Raw genomic sequence first — 13,683 nt, 5'->3', positions numbered from 1 at the left:
CAAGCCTCTTCTTGGTTGGGCACAGAAGCAGACATTTGAAGTACTAAATGTTCTCCCTCCTTTGAAAATGACCTTTCTCTCTAGGGATCAGAATGATAATACTGCTTGCAAAAACAATATTTGCAGATTCAAAGAACAAAATATTAATCTCAGTTAAATCTACCTCTGTTGCTTTACAGCTTCTGAAATTTAGGAAAAGGACAAGACTCGCTCCATGAATAATAAAATGAGAAATTGACATTCTATTTTCCGATGTATAGAGCTGTTTCTCTTTCAATGTTATGCAGTGTATTGGGTCGAAGAAGGAAATAAAGATTTATGGAAGATGAATAATTTTATTCCCATAGGTGTCTCGTGACAAAAATAATGGGAGACGGGGAGTAGCAGCTGTGGTAAGGGGACTGCGTGGAGCGGTGACCACCTCTCAGTGGGTGCCGCACATCAGTGGGGCGCTCTCTGCACAAGGGCAATGACTGGCACCTGGACCGTGATGTGGTGCTTCGAAGCGCAGAGGGTCTGCTTATGGCTGCCCCTTCCCCCACCAAGCGTCATTGTACACCTAAGCCCTTGAGGAGATAGGAGGGAAACTGTTTTGAGTCATAGGAGTGTGACTGAATTCAAGTTTAGATTCCAATTCCATAAAAAGAAAACAAAAGATGACTGGATTTATCACTAAGACAGTATGTTTTGTATCTACATCAAGTAGAATGGGGCTGGTGACTGAAGCTGTTATACAAACATGAAAGCTACACTTTTGCAAATCTGAGTTTGTGTTTGTTACATCTGGATCTATTACACAGGAGATATTTCCTGCAGCCCTGTCTGTGTGTGCCCGCCTCAGTGTTCCAGGGCTGCCATGAGCAGTTCAGGCCCCACCACCACACAGGCCTCCTTCCTCCCAGGGAACCTCCCTACCCTCCTTTAGAGTCAGGTATGGTCATTATGCATCCTTGGCCAGACAAGGGCCATGGGTGAGGAGAGTGATATGAATCACTTTCAGACAGAAACCAGTAATTGCCAGGCCAAGGCTTTCCTGGGTTTCCTTCTCCAAATCAATGGCCAGAGTGGAAATATGGGCAGTGCAAAGGAGCATTGCAAAGCCTACACACGTGACAGCATCCCCAAGGGTCATCTGAACCCACATGGAATTCCTATGAGTGAGGAGTCAATCTTTGCTGCTTTAAGCTCCTGAGGCTGTGGGTTGTTACCGTACTATTACTTAACCTAACCCAAGTGACCCACAGGCTAGAACGCTCTTGTGAAACCTGCTTTCTTTACAGCCAGAGCTCTTTCCAACATCATCCAAATTAGACCATGTGACTTCGGAAGCTCTTTTGGGTGTTGCCAATCCAGAATTAAAGCCAGTGTAGGTAAAACGTGGGTAAGTTATGGTATTTGCTATAGTGGGGCAATGTCTTCACAGAATGCTGAGCACTGCAGCCTTTCACCCACTCACTATGGAAGGGAGTAATCTACAGACTGCTTCAGATGACCCCCACATCTCCACCTCACTGCTCAGACAATTGAGCAGGGCTTTCCAAGGAGTCCCTCCTCCGTCCACATGAACCACAAGAGGAAATAAATAGCATCAAGGGGAATTTGGCCAGGGAATTTAAGTACCAACATATTTTCCATTAAATATATGAGAGTTTAACAACAAAAAATAATATGTTTATATGTTTATAGGAAATAATGGTATTTAACATTCAATTAAAGAAAAGAAAAAGCAAAAACAGAGGGGCAATGTAAAGAATTTCCAAGGAAGAGTCTGACAAAACAAAATAATTTTTAAATGTCTTGTTAATGTTAAGGCACTGATGTTGGTGCTAGAGATAGAGTAACACCAGATCTCTTTTCTCCTATCTTATGCAACATATTTTGGGGGACAGGAAAGGTGGGAGACTGTGGCATTGAGAAGGTGGCAGGGGGCAAAACAATGAATAAAAAGACAAAGTAAAACAAAAAACATGAGCTTGATAACCACAGACAATGATAACTACAAGAAGAAATGAAACTAGTAATATGAGGAAGAATGCGGAAGAATCACTGTTGTGAGCGATTGAGACTGAATGGTTGGAACAGGAGAAAGTTCACTGAGACTTGAATGATATGAAGAATTCAGTGTTTGGAATTTTTGTTCTCTATATGAGATCGGTTGGTTTCACTTGAGGCACAGGAAATATTCTAGTGCACCTGAAGTGTTCTGAACTTGGAAAGAATTGCATGAGATGTTGAGAGAGATGTGGAAGGGGGCCCTGGTGGCCACATGATGAGTCCAGTGAGGTTTCATTTAGAGAAACAACCCAGTTGTGAACTCTCTACTGAGCAAAATAAGTGTAAAAGAGCCAGGTGTATTTTGTAAAGCTAAATACAGATCTTTTTAATTAGGTGTGTTAATAAATAAGGTACATTGTGGTTGGCCCTCTAAACATTTTTTTTTTAAGAAGATGTTGGGGGTAGGATTTTAGTAATTTATTGATTTATTTTTGCTGTATTGGGTCTTCGTTTCTGTGTGAGGGCTTTCTCTAGTTGTGGCAAGCAGGGGGTCACTCTTCATCACGGTGCACGGGCCTCTCACTATCGCAGCCTCTCTTGTTGTGGAGCACAGGCTCCAAACACGCAGGCTCAGTAGTTGTGGCTCACTGGCCTAGTTGCTCCCCAGGATGTGGGATCCTCCCAGACAAGGGCTTGAACCCGTGCCCCCTGCATTAGCAGGCATATTCTCAACCACTGTGCCACCAGGGAAGCCCCTGAAGTATTATTAAACGGTCTGTGTTGACTTGTGTAAGGAGTCCCAGTGCATTTGGTATCACGTGTTCCCAGTTCTTCAAGCTAACTGGATACGTCCTACAGCTCCATCTCTGTACCTATGATCTCTGTGAATTGTGTCATGTGCACACAGTTCAATAACCAGCCTCTGATAGACTAGCAAGGCTAAATGGAGCAGTCTGTATTTTATTCTGACAGATGGAGAGCCACAAGAGAGTTTTAAGCTAGGGAGTAACAAATGCATCCATATTTTAGTGGGACTACTCTGGTTACTTTGTGATAAATGGGTTACTAGAAGGCATAGTCACAGCAGGGTGACTAGCTTGGAGACTGTTATAAAGGATTACAAATAATCAAGTCTTACAGGGGCTCTAAGGGAAAAGGAACCAAGTTGTCATTGAGCTAAAGATACCAGAAGATGTGTTAAGGTAGAAATTAAGTGGAATCTTAAAATTCTTAAAGAAAAAGTCTATTGTAAATAATATAATATTATTTATTTATATTATATATAAAAATTTATATATAATATAATTTATATATATACATATATAAATTTAAATCCCCAGTTAAGAAATTGCTTCTCCAAGTCTTAATGAGCCACTGCCCGTGAACTCTGCTGTACTGCTTGAGGCTCCGGGAGTGCAGTCTGTTTGGGAATACGTCTACCTGGGAGAACACTAGGGAAGCTCAAAGCTAAACACCTGTGAGTTATTTCCAGTAAAAGACACAAGGAGCCACCAACCCTAAATTTCATCATGGACAGGGACGGCAATAAATGTTGTGGCTGCACTGTCATGGTTAAATTCTTGTTAGACCTGAGTCACGAGCAAACATTACCAGTCGTTGGTCACCCACAGAGACACCCCATAGTCCTCAGACGCTCCCAGTCAACATAGGCACCCAAACACTTCCAGGGTGCTCCCTGAGATCTGCTTCCTGCTAAGAAGAAAATCCCATGTTCTCAATTTCTTAGCCTTTCACGTATTTCCCTGGATCTTAAAACAGTTGTTCTCCACGCTGGATGCATATTGTAATCACAACAAAACAAAAAACAAACAAACAAATAAAACTCTATCTCTGCTCTGTGTGCAGACCAGTTGAAACCAGAAAATCTAGGAGACCTGAATATTAGCATTTTTTAAAGCTCCTCAAGTGAGTATAACATGCTTCCAGGAAAACAGCTTTAAAGGAAAACTCATTTTCTGCAGAGAACCAGCTTCCCATGCCACCTTCTAAGCCGAAGCTCTTTTCTTACACGTTGCTTATGTCAGAGACAGAATGTCATGTAACTGTTCTCCTGGCTCTTCATCAATGCTTCCAGACATCACTCCTTCTCTCTCCTTTGAAAAGAATAAATAATCTTATGCTCTTTGAGGTGCATACTGTCTCCCTGTACCAGTGTGCCTCAAATTTTAAAGTGAATCATATAGGATTCTTGTGAAAATGCAATGCAGACTCTGATGAGATAGGTAGGTCTGGAATAGGACCTGAGATTCTGCATTTGTAAAACGGCCAGGGACTCCAGAGCTTGCTGGTCCGTGGAACACACCTGGGACTCTCACAGCAACAACATCCTCTCTTGCGCTGACTTGCCTGCTCTCTCTCCCATTCTTTTCTTAGGAGATTTTAGCCTCTGGTTCACAGAGTTTCTTTCTTCCCCTTCTCCTTTCATTGGTCCTAGTGATATCAGTATCTCTATTAATGAAATAATCTCTACCTGGACTCTTTATGTCTTCATCATCTTACATTCAATGATGCTTTTTTCCTCTCCACCTCAATGCTTTAAACCTTATCCATTATAACAAGACTACAGGTAATATCTCCATTTTAAATATCTGCCTCTCCTTTTCTGCCCTTTTGCTGCATCACCCTATACCCATAATGCTTTTACAGTTCTCCTGATTTGTATTTTCACTGCCATTATTCCTTGAATTCATCAAGACCCTGAGCAATGAGATTTCTCAGAAGCCCACCTTACAGATTCACTGTCCCTGTTGTCAATCTTGATGGATAGTAGAGGCAGGGAAATAAACGATCCTGTCTGGTCCCTATGGCAAACAGTCGGCCCAATAACCACTGAGTATATTTCCTACGACTCTTGTCAGGGACCAGGATACCTGTGCACATCAAACCTGACTGACTCCACAACTGCACAAAAACAATCTGCTCTGTTTGGAGATTGGTGTAGGGCTTGTATTCCTGAAACAAGAAACAAGTGTAGACAAAGAGTGAGGGATGCTTGTGTCTATTTTCATTAAGATGGGTGTAAGTACTCTGTTACTTAAATTTCCAGCTTTATTCAATAAAATCCTAATTCTGGTATGAGGCTTATTACTAAGTTCTCATGTACTGTGTATTTTCACCACTTACTGTATTTTCATGGATATTTTATTGGAAATTTTGGGGAAAATCATATCAATGCTAGTGAGATATGATTTTAAGGTAGAAGTTCAAAATAATGGAGGATATTTTTAGGGAGTGAGTGATTAGAGCACACTTACGTGTACACTAAAAGCAACCAGCTCTGGAACATATTGTCTTCACTAGGATCTAATACACAGTGACTTGCATGTTTCTGAGTACATTTATTTTTCTCACTGTGTTCTACAGCTCTGCATTTATAAAGGTATAATAAATTGCTGTGATGACTTGGAATGTGAGAAGGAATTCAGGTTGTAGTAAATGTATCTCAAAGACCCTAGAAAAAATTAAAAGCAGAGCACAATCTCCTTAGGTTATTTTCACTTTCTGCTTAGTTTCACCTTTACTCATTTCTATTTATTAGTCTTCCTATTGTTCCATTTAGCTATTTTATTTTTGCTTGTAACCTCAAAAAAACCCAAAACAAAACAGTAAAACCAAATTTGAAAAGAATAATAATAAAATTTCTTACATCATATCTTTTGTCTAATACACTTAAAATGGTTTACTCCACTACAAATATCCTTAGGAGAAAATTAACCTCCTGCATTTCAGTTACAAAGAATTTGAAAGCAAATCTTTCATATGAAGTTAAAAGATGTTTTTAAAGACTTCTACTATTCAAATTTGAATTGGTACAGGTATTTAAATGTCAGTATGCCAAAAAGAAGAATGCTTTAACAAGTAAAACAGTAAATGAATCTTTATTTAAATAGAACAATACAGCATAGAATGTATCTAGTAGAAAAGCAGGTAGTTCAAACTTAGTCCAGAGTAACTTGGCTTATGCAAGATCACAAGAGGGGTACCGATGCTCGAGGAACTTGCTCATGCCTTTTCCCTTGTTACCATGTTTCCAATCCTCGATTATTTCCTGTGCTGCTGTCTCATTGGCTTTGTTTATATGTTTTGTTTTATTAGAGCCACATGCACCACTTAATTAATTCATTCTCATAGCTCCCTAGCTGCTTGCTATGGTTCCTGGATTGTAAATTGCCTCCTTACTCTTGGCACACAATTTCTTTTGCTCTTTGTTCTCTAAAAGTCATTCTTTGACACAGTTTCAAGATCTCTTATGTAATAATGATCAGGACTGTTATATTGCCTAGTTATAGAGTCTGAGGTGACAGGGGCAGAAGATTGGACTTCTATACCTATACATGTACCCATATAACAACAACTATAAATTTTCTAGGAATTAACTTCGAATATATGAAAGCCAAATGAGAAAAACATTGAAACTCTTATAAGATACAGAGATGATTTGAGTACATTGAGAGACATTTTATGCTCATGGATAGGATTTCTTACTGTCATAAATGCGCCCCACCAGAAGTCACTGCATTTTAATCAATGCTGATTAGAATTATAGTTGGATTTTTCCAAGGATCACTGAATCTAGTCTAAAATGTATATAGAGCCTTAAAAGTTTATGAGTAAGCAAAGCAACTTAAATAAGAGTGCATGAGGGAGAATTTAACCTAGCAAATATTAAGACACATTAAACTATATAGTGATAAAATAAAAGTACAGTATTGTCTCAAGAATAAGCAAAGAAAATGTGGAGCTTAGATACAGACCTATAAATGTATAATAACTTAATATAAGATGAAGGTGGTTCCACAGCAATAAAGAAAACCTGCATTTCAGTAGATGTTACTGAAAAACTGTCTCACTCTATGGAGGAAAATTGGGTCCCTACCCAACAACATGTAAACAGATAAAAGAAAAATGTATTAAATATTTAAGATTAGAAAGTTAAAATTATAAATTGTATAAAATGTAAATTTATAAATGCAAATTTTATTTATTATATTTAATAAACATAAAATTATAAATCTAATTAAAATAATAAAGTATTCGTTTTACTTAGGACATAGAAGAATTTCTAAAATAATTTGAATTTGATTATACCAGCATTAAGAATATGTTAACCAATAAAGGACCACATTGGATAAAGGGCACCATCACTGATTGTGATAGAACATTCCATTTCTGAATTAACATACTAATATGCAAAGCACAATTAGAAACAAAAAATAAAAGGCAGGAATCTCAATGTAAAAACAGGCAAAGATAGGAACAGATAGCTTACAGGACGCAAACTCCTAAGGCCTATTAGAATATGATATGATATCAAAATTACTGGTAATCGAGTTAGGGAGAAAGTAAAATTGACAATCAAAAAAGTGTTACATTAACCAGTGAAAATATAGTCCCAAATACTGAGAGGTGTGATTAACAGCCTTCTTCACATGAGGTTTGAAAATATAAATCACCTAGAAAAGTGAACACATACTAAATGTGGATAAGCTATAGATCCTTCAGTGTCAGGATCTAACTAATCTTTTTCTATATGTGCATGTGGGCCTTCTATAATACACAGCCTTGCACTGATCATACGATTGACATATGTTCATTTTGAAATCATTGATAAGGCACCCTTAAAATGATTAATAATAACTTGGTACTTTGATTCCTTGAGATAAATACTGCATTGCATTTTTTGTTCCTTAAACAGAAGGAGAAATGCACAAACCACTTTTTTCTACTAGCTGTATGACCTTTCATTAAACATGGCAAGGCACATCTAGCTACCTTACTTCTGTGTAATTTTTGACACAAGAGAGAAGAAACATGTTTGGTTTTATATTATTTCACAGAAAACCGTATTTATGGATACTGATGATCAGTAAATGTGGACTGAGCTAACATATGGATATTTCTTCTTATAAGTGTGATATTCAATAATTTAGGTAAATATGAGAAGGAAGATAATTTAATCTTGCTAATGTTTAAAGTAATGTCCAAATATAATAATTTTAGTAAAAAATAGTATTTTATTTTCACAGAAACACTTTGGAAAGGGTTAGTCTATAGTTTACCTAAAATGCATTATTTTGAAAGAATTCATGCTTAAGTTTGTGAGAGGTAGAGTCCACCCCAAAACTGTTTTTTACCATTTTTACTCAATTTTGATTTTGAAATTGCTTCCATTTTAAACACTACCAGAAGTACTGCATTCCTTGATTTCCCCTCTTTGCCATGGGAAGGGGCTAAATAAAAATGTGTGTTTAAAGGCTTTGCGATGACTGTCTTGTCTACAGCCAACTAGACAACACTCTGTAACTTTCAATACATTTCTAGTATAGTCTTTCCTATTCTATTTTTCTTAATAATTATTCTTCTATTTTACCTGCTTTTCCTCTTTGTTTGAACAGACTTCCACTAATTAATATCATTAGGTTTCATGTTGCTGTCAAATCTGCTCCAGAAACACTAGAAAAATACTGCTGATCCAAACACAACCAGCTTTATTACAACTATTGCAGCTGGGATGGCTCTGCTTTGGCAGAGAATTAGTGGTGCCTTTTCAGATGGGAAAAGGCAGGGGAGGGAATCTTTAGGATATAAATACACAAACATATACTAGCATAAAAATATACCAAGGCCTTTGCTGGATGGTTTTGAGGTAGCTCTTCCAAGGCAGGAAACTTGGGCAATAATGATGACTTCATAGTTTGTATGGTAGACATAATAAGGCGAGACTCTTGAAGCAAGTCAATGAGAAAATTTTGATCAGTTCTTCTTGGTAAGTAAGCTATGTTAGTTTGTATGCAATATTATCTCACAGAAGCAAGTAACTACCTTATTTTGGCTTGAAATCAGAACTATTTATCATAGGAAAATAAAATATGTTTTGCCCCAGCATTGGCTAAGAAATAAAATTATGTTGATTTTAGTATTCACACATTACTGAGTCATATTCTGATACCAAAATTTGAAATTATAAAATGTGGACCGATTTTTAAAATATTTATTTGGACTTATAGCCAATGAGAAAAATATAAATAAAATTATGTTTGAGTGAGGCTTTCAAAAATTAAAATTATTTCTTCCCTTCCCTTGCTATTTAAACTTGAATAAATCAATTAAAATCTTTAAGCAATAAAATTTCTAAATTTTAGCAAGAGTAAACTTATAGTGGTAATATTTTGCCTGCATATTTAACAAGGATTAATTTAATAATTACACAATAAAGCGTTGACTTCAGTACCTGACATAGAGTATTCACCTATTCAGTCATTCATTCGTTCATTCAACAAAATTTGAATATGTACAATATTATAGACATTATGGACACATGATAAAATAAATACACAATAATATACTGTGATTCCTAAAAACTGAATTGAATGCATATAAAAATGATTATGATTACTTGAAACTATGCTATGTCTATTTAATTTAAGTAAAAAGGTTGCATGACTCAAAGGAACCTTGAACAATCATGCTTCCCAATGCAAAGAATGAGCTATTGTTTACCTAAAAATTTACCTAAAGATTTTTTTTAAAATTACAAAAGGGTAAGAATGAAAGCATAATATATCTTATAAAATAATTTTTACTTTGTTGTCTTAACTTTAGTTTTGCTAATTTTAATATAGCATATTAGAAAATAGAGAAGGTCACCTCAAAATACCATAATGAGGAAAGTTGTAAATACATGCAATTAATTGAATTAAGTTGGCCATATAGATATATAAAGGTACTTCACTTTCCACCAAGAAAACAAGGAATTGAAGACTCCTTTCCACAGAGCTTGACCCTCTAAGACAGATTGTGGTTTGGATTTCCTGTTCTAACCTGTGAATAATTGGGGGATAGGGGAACAATACAAGAGCAAGGGATTGACAAACCAGTAATGATTAACATGTAATCATTACTTAATGTTATGTCTTATAAAGTAGAAGAAGCTTTGGTGAAAAGCTTGCAATTAATGACTGTCTCCTGGCTTTCTTAACTTTTTACTAACTGACTTAAAACACACACACACACACACACACACACACACATACGCACACACAACAGATTGATTCTGGCAAGCAGAAAGAAGTTTCTCATGACTTTTAACCAAGATGTTTCATAAATTCTAAACTGATAAAAACTTTTACTTTATCAGAAGTATGTTTGTAGTGTTAAATTTTACATTGGGAGCAAAGGGGACTTCATGGAACATCTATGTGTATAGACATGTAAGCATTTATGATCAAGATAGATGTTCCTTTTATGTGTCACATTCAAAAAAGTTACAAATCATTATTTCCAGCAGGATGAATTTGATACATTAAAAAGCTCTGGTACACTAAAGAAAAAATGTGAGTCGGACTTAGTTTTTAGAAATTTGTCGCATAGGATAATTGTGTATATTTAATATCTATTCCACCTAAATAAAAAAGAGAATTGTAACTTGCACTTATATTTGAGGTTTTATAACTTTTTATTATAACTGAAACATCCACATGTCTAATAAACAACATATGTATTACTTCTCTTGACTATGTTGCTCTATGTTAAATCATAGTGACATTCATATTAAATTAATAGCTAAACGTAAAGTCTATCTTGCCCAAAGGAACAATGATTTTGTGAATCAGAATCACACAAACCTAGTACAGCTGCAGAAAATAACACTGACCAAGAACTTAATTGTTCCTGTAAATGTTCTGTGAAGTGTTTGAATAGGTGTAATTTATTTACTTAGAAATCACCAACACAGATGCTCTCTGCATCACACACCTCCTTTATATTCAACTATGATTTAAAGGTTTCTTGTACAAAACTGGTCCAAGCCAATTAAAAACACAAATAGTCACAGTGGAGGGAAAATCGTATTCTCTGCCCTCATGAAGCATGCATGCACCATCAGACAAGAGGTTGTCCAGCTGTTAAAATCTCAGTGAATCCACACTCCTCTACCACAACAGAAGAAAAGCATTAACACTTTGGACAATTGTGAAGGGTCATTTGTCTAAGTTGGGGCAAAACCTAAGGGGCAGAAAGGACATAGTATTTCTTGCAATGCATTAATCTTGACTTTCAAACAATAGAAAATGTTCCAAAGGGGTCACAATTAAACATATTTTATTTGGGGTTTATCAGCTTCCTTTATCCCCTTCATATTCTTTTTGAATTTTATTTTATTTATATTTTATACAGAAGGTTGTTATTAGTTATCTATTTTACACATGTTAGTGTATACATGTTAATCCCAATCTCTCAATTCATTCCAAGACCAGCATCCCCCTCCCCGCCACATTCCCCGCTTGGTGTCCATACGTTTGTTCACTACATCTGTGTCTCTATTTTTGCCCAGAAAACAAGTTCATCTGTACCATTTATCTATGTTCCACATATATGTGTTAATATATATTTGTTTTCCTCTTTCTGACTTATTTCACTCTCTATGACAGTCTGTAGATCCATCCACGTCTCTACAAATGACCCAATTTTGTTCCTTTTTATAGCCTGAGTAATATTCCATTGTATATATGTACCACATCTTCTTTATCCATTCGTCTGTTGATGGGTATTTAGGTTGCTTCCATGACCTGGCTATTGTAAATAGTGCTGCAATGAACATTGGGGTGCCTGTGTCTTTTTGAATTATGGTTTTCTCTAGGTGTATGCCCAGTAGTGAGATTGCTAGGTTGTATAGTAATTCTATTTTTAGTTTTTTAAGGAACTTCCATACTGTTCTCCATAGTGGCTGTATCAATTTACATTCCCACCAACAGTGCAAGAGCATACCCTTTTCTCCACACCCTCTCCATCATTTGTTGTTTGTAGATTTTCTGATGATGGCCATTCTAACTGGTGTGAGGTGATACCTCATTGTAGTTTTGATTTGCATTTCTCTAATGATTAGTGATTTTGAGAAGCTTTTCATGTGCTTCTTGGCCATCTGTATGTCTTATTTGGAGGAATGTTTATTTAGGTCTTCTGCCCATTTTTTGATTGGGTTGTTTGCCCTTTTTAAGTAGAAATATATATTTTTAAGTAGAAAAATACATTATGTTTACAAACATGAAGAAAAGTGAATAGCATTATAGTTGTCCAAGGTAGATAGTCCATCTATATAGTGATAATAAAAATGGTTGCTGATCTGCCTGTTTCAAATGACTTAATGCATCATGGTCATTCCCTACGCCCAATTCTGTGCTTCTTTAGTATAATGTTTCCTCTGTCTAGAAGAATGATGCATACTCATTGTTCTAAGTGAATATGCATCTGTGATTAAGATATTAATGACAGAAATGATGGGCATCTTAATTATATAATTCCATTTTAATTTTACTAATGTAATTTAAGAATAATGTCTATTACTTCTATACTAAATTGTTTAATACTATAAACTAACACTTTTGTAATAAAGATTCTGTCTCCAGTTTTTGATGGTTGACTGCTAACTTTTTTTTTCTCCGGTACGTGGGCCTCTCACTGTTGTGGCCTCTCCCTTTGTGGGGCACAGGCTCTGGATGCACAGGCTTAACGACCATGGCTCATGGGCCCAGCCACTCTGCGGCATGTGGGATCTTCCCAGACTGGGGCACGAACCCGTGTCCCCTGCATCGGCAGGCGGACTCTCAACCACTGTGCCACCAGGGTAGCCCGCTGACTGCTTTTAAGCCTTGTCTTCCCTGTCCCGTTTCTGCTCACATCTCGGAAAGCTCATAAGGAAGCCTGAGTATCCTGTCCTTTGACACAGGTGAGAAGCTCAAGCCATGCAAGCCCCTTCCCATGAAAGAAACAGTCTAGCCCCACTCCATCCTTAACAACAAGAAAACCCCCAGGAAATCTTCTTTTCTTACTCTCTTAATCCATTTTTTTAATCTGTTTAGGAGGCCTGCCCTTCTCTCCCCAGAAAAGCTCCATTGTGTAAATAAGAAACCTTCTCATCCTCTCATGGTATGTGTGTGACTTCATCAGTCTCTACATGTGAATCACATTTGGAGTGGGGCTGGGGTGTTCATCCTGCATCTGCAGATTATCTACAATAGCTTTATAATTTAAAAGTATGCATAGGAAGTACCCAGTGAAATGATAATATATTGATTACTATACCTGACTCAGGTTTGTGAGACTAGTGAGACACTGAGAAATTCACAAATTTTTACAAGCTCTCCTACATATTCCAGAATTTAAGAAACAAAATTTTATACTCTTCCTTGGGTAAACTCATTTACTCTTCCCCCTGAAGGTTTGCTCTAACTTATGCGTTATGCTGACACTCTTCTCTATGGCTTCAACATTTCTATCTTCATCATCAACAAGACTTGTAGCACAATGTGCTCAATTTGTTTCTATTTTAGAAATAATGAAGCAAAATGTGAAAGTTATTAGTAACAATAATAAACACAAAATATCATCCTGGTCTCTTATGTCAATTTTTATTAGACTTGACAAATGTCTGGTTTCTAACCAGAGTTAGAAATGGATCCCCATAGGCTGCTTGAATTTTCCATCATATCTAATTCTCTCTTGCATACAGCATCCAAGGGCTTGTTAATCGACTGGCATCTGGCTGACCACATCAGCAACACAAAGAGGAGTATTCAAATACGGATTTCTGAGCCCATTCCACGGTAAGTCTGGGGTGTAACACACAAATAACTATTTTAAAGAAGCACCCCTTTAAGATTCCTTTGGAGT

The sequence above is a fragment of the Hyperoodon ampullatus genome, assembly GCF_949752795.1.
Source record: "Hyperoodon ampullatus genome assembly, chromosome: 12".
NCBI classification, from domain to species: domain Eukaryota; kingdom Metazoa; phylum Chordata; class Mammalia; order Artiodactyla; family Ziphiidae; genus Hyperoodon; species Hyperoodon ampullatus.
Note: the sequence above shows the minus strand (reverse complement) of the source record.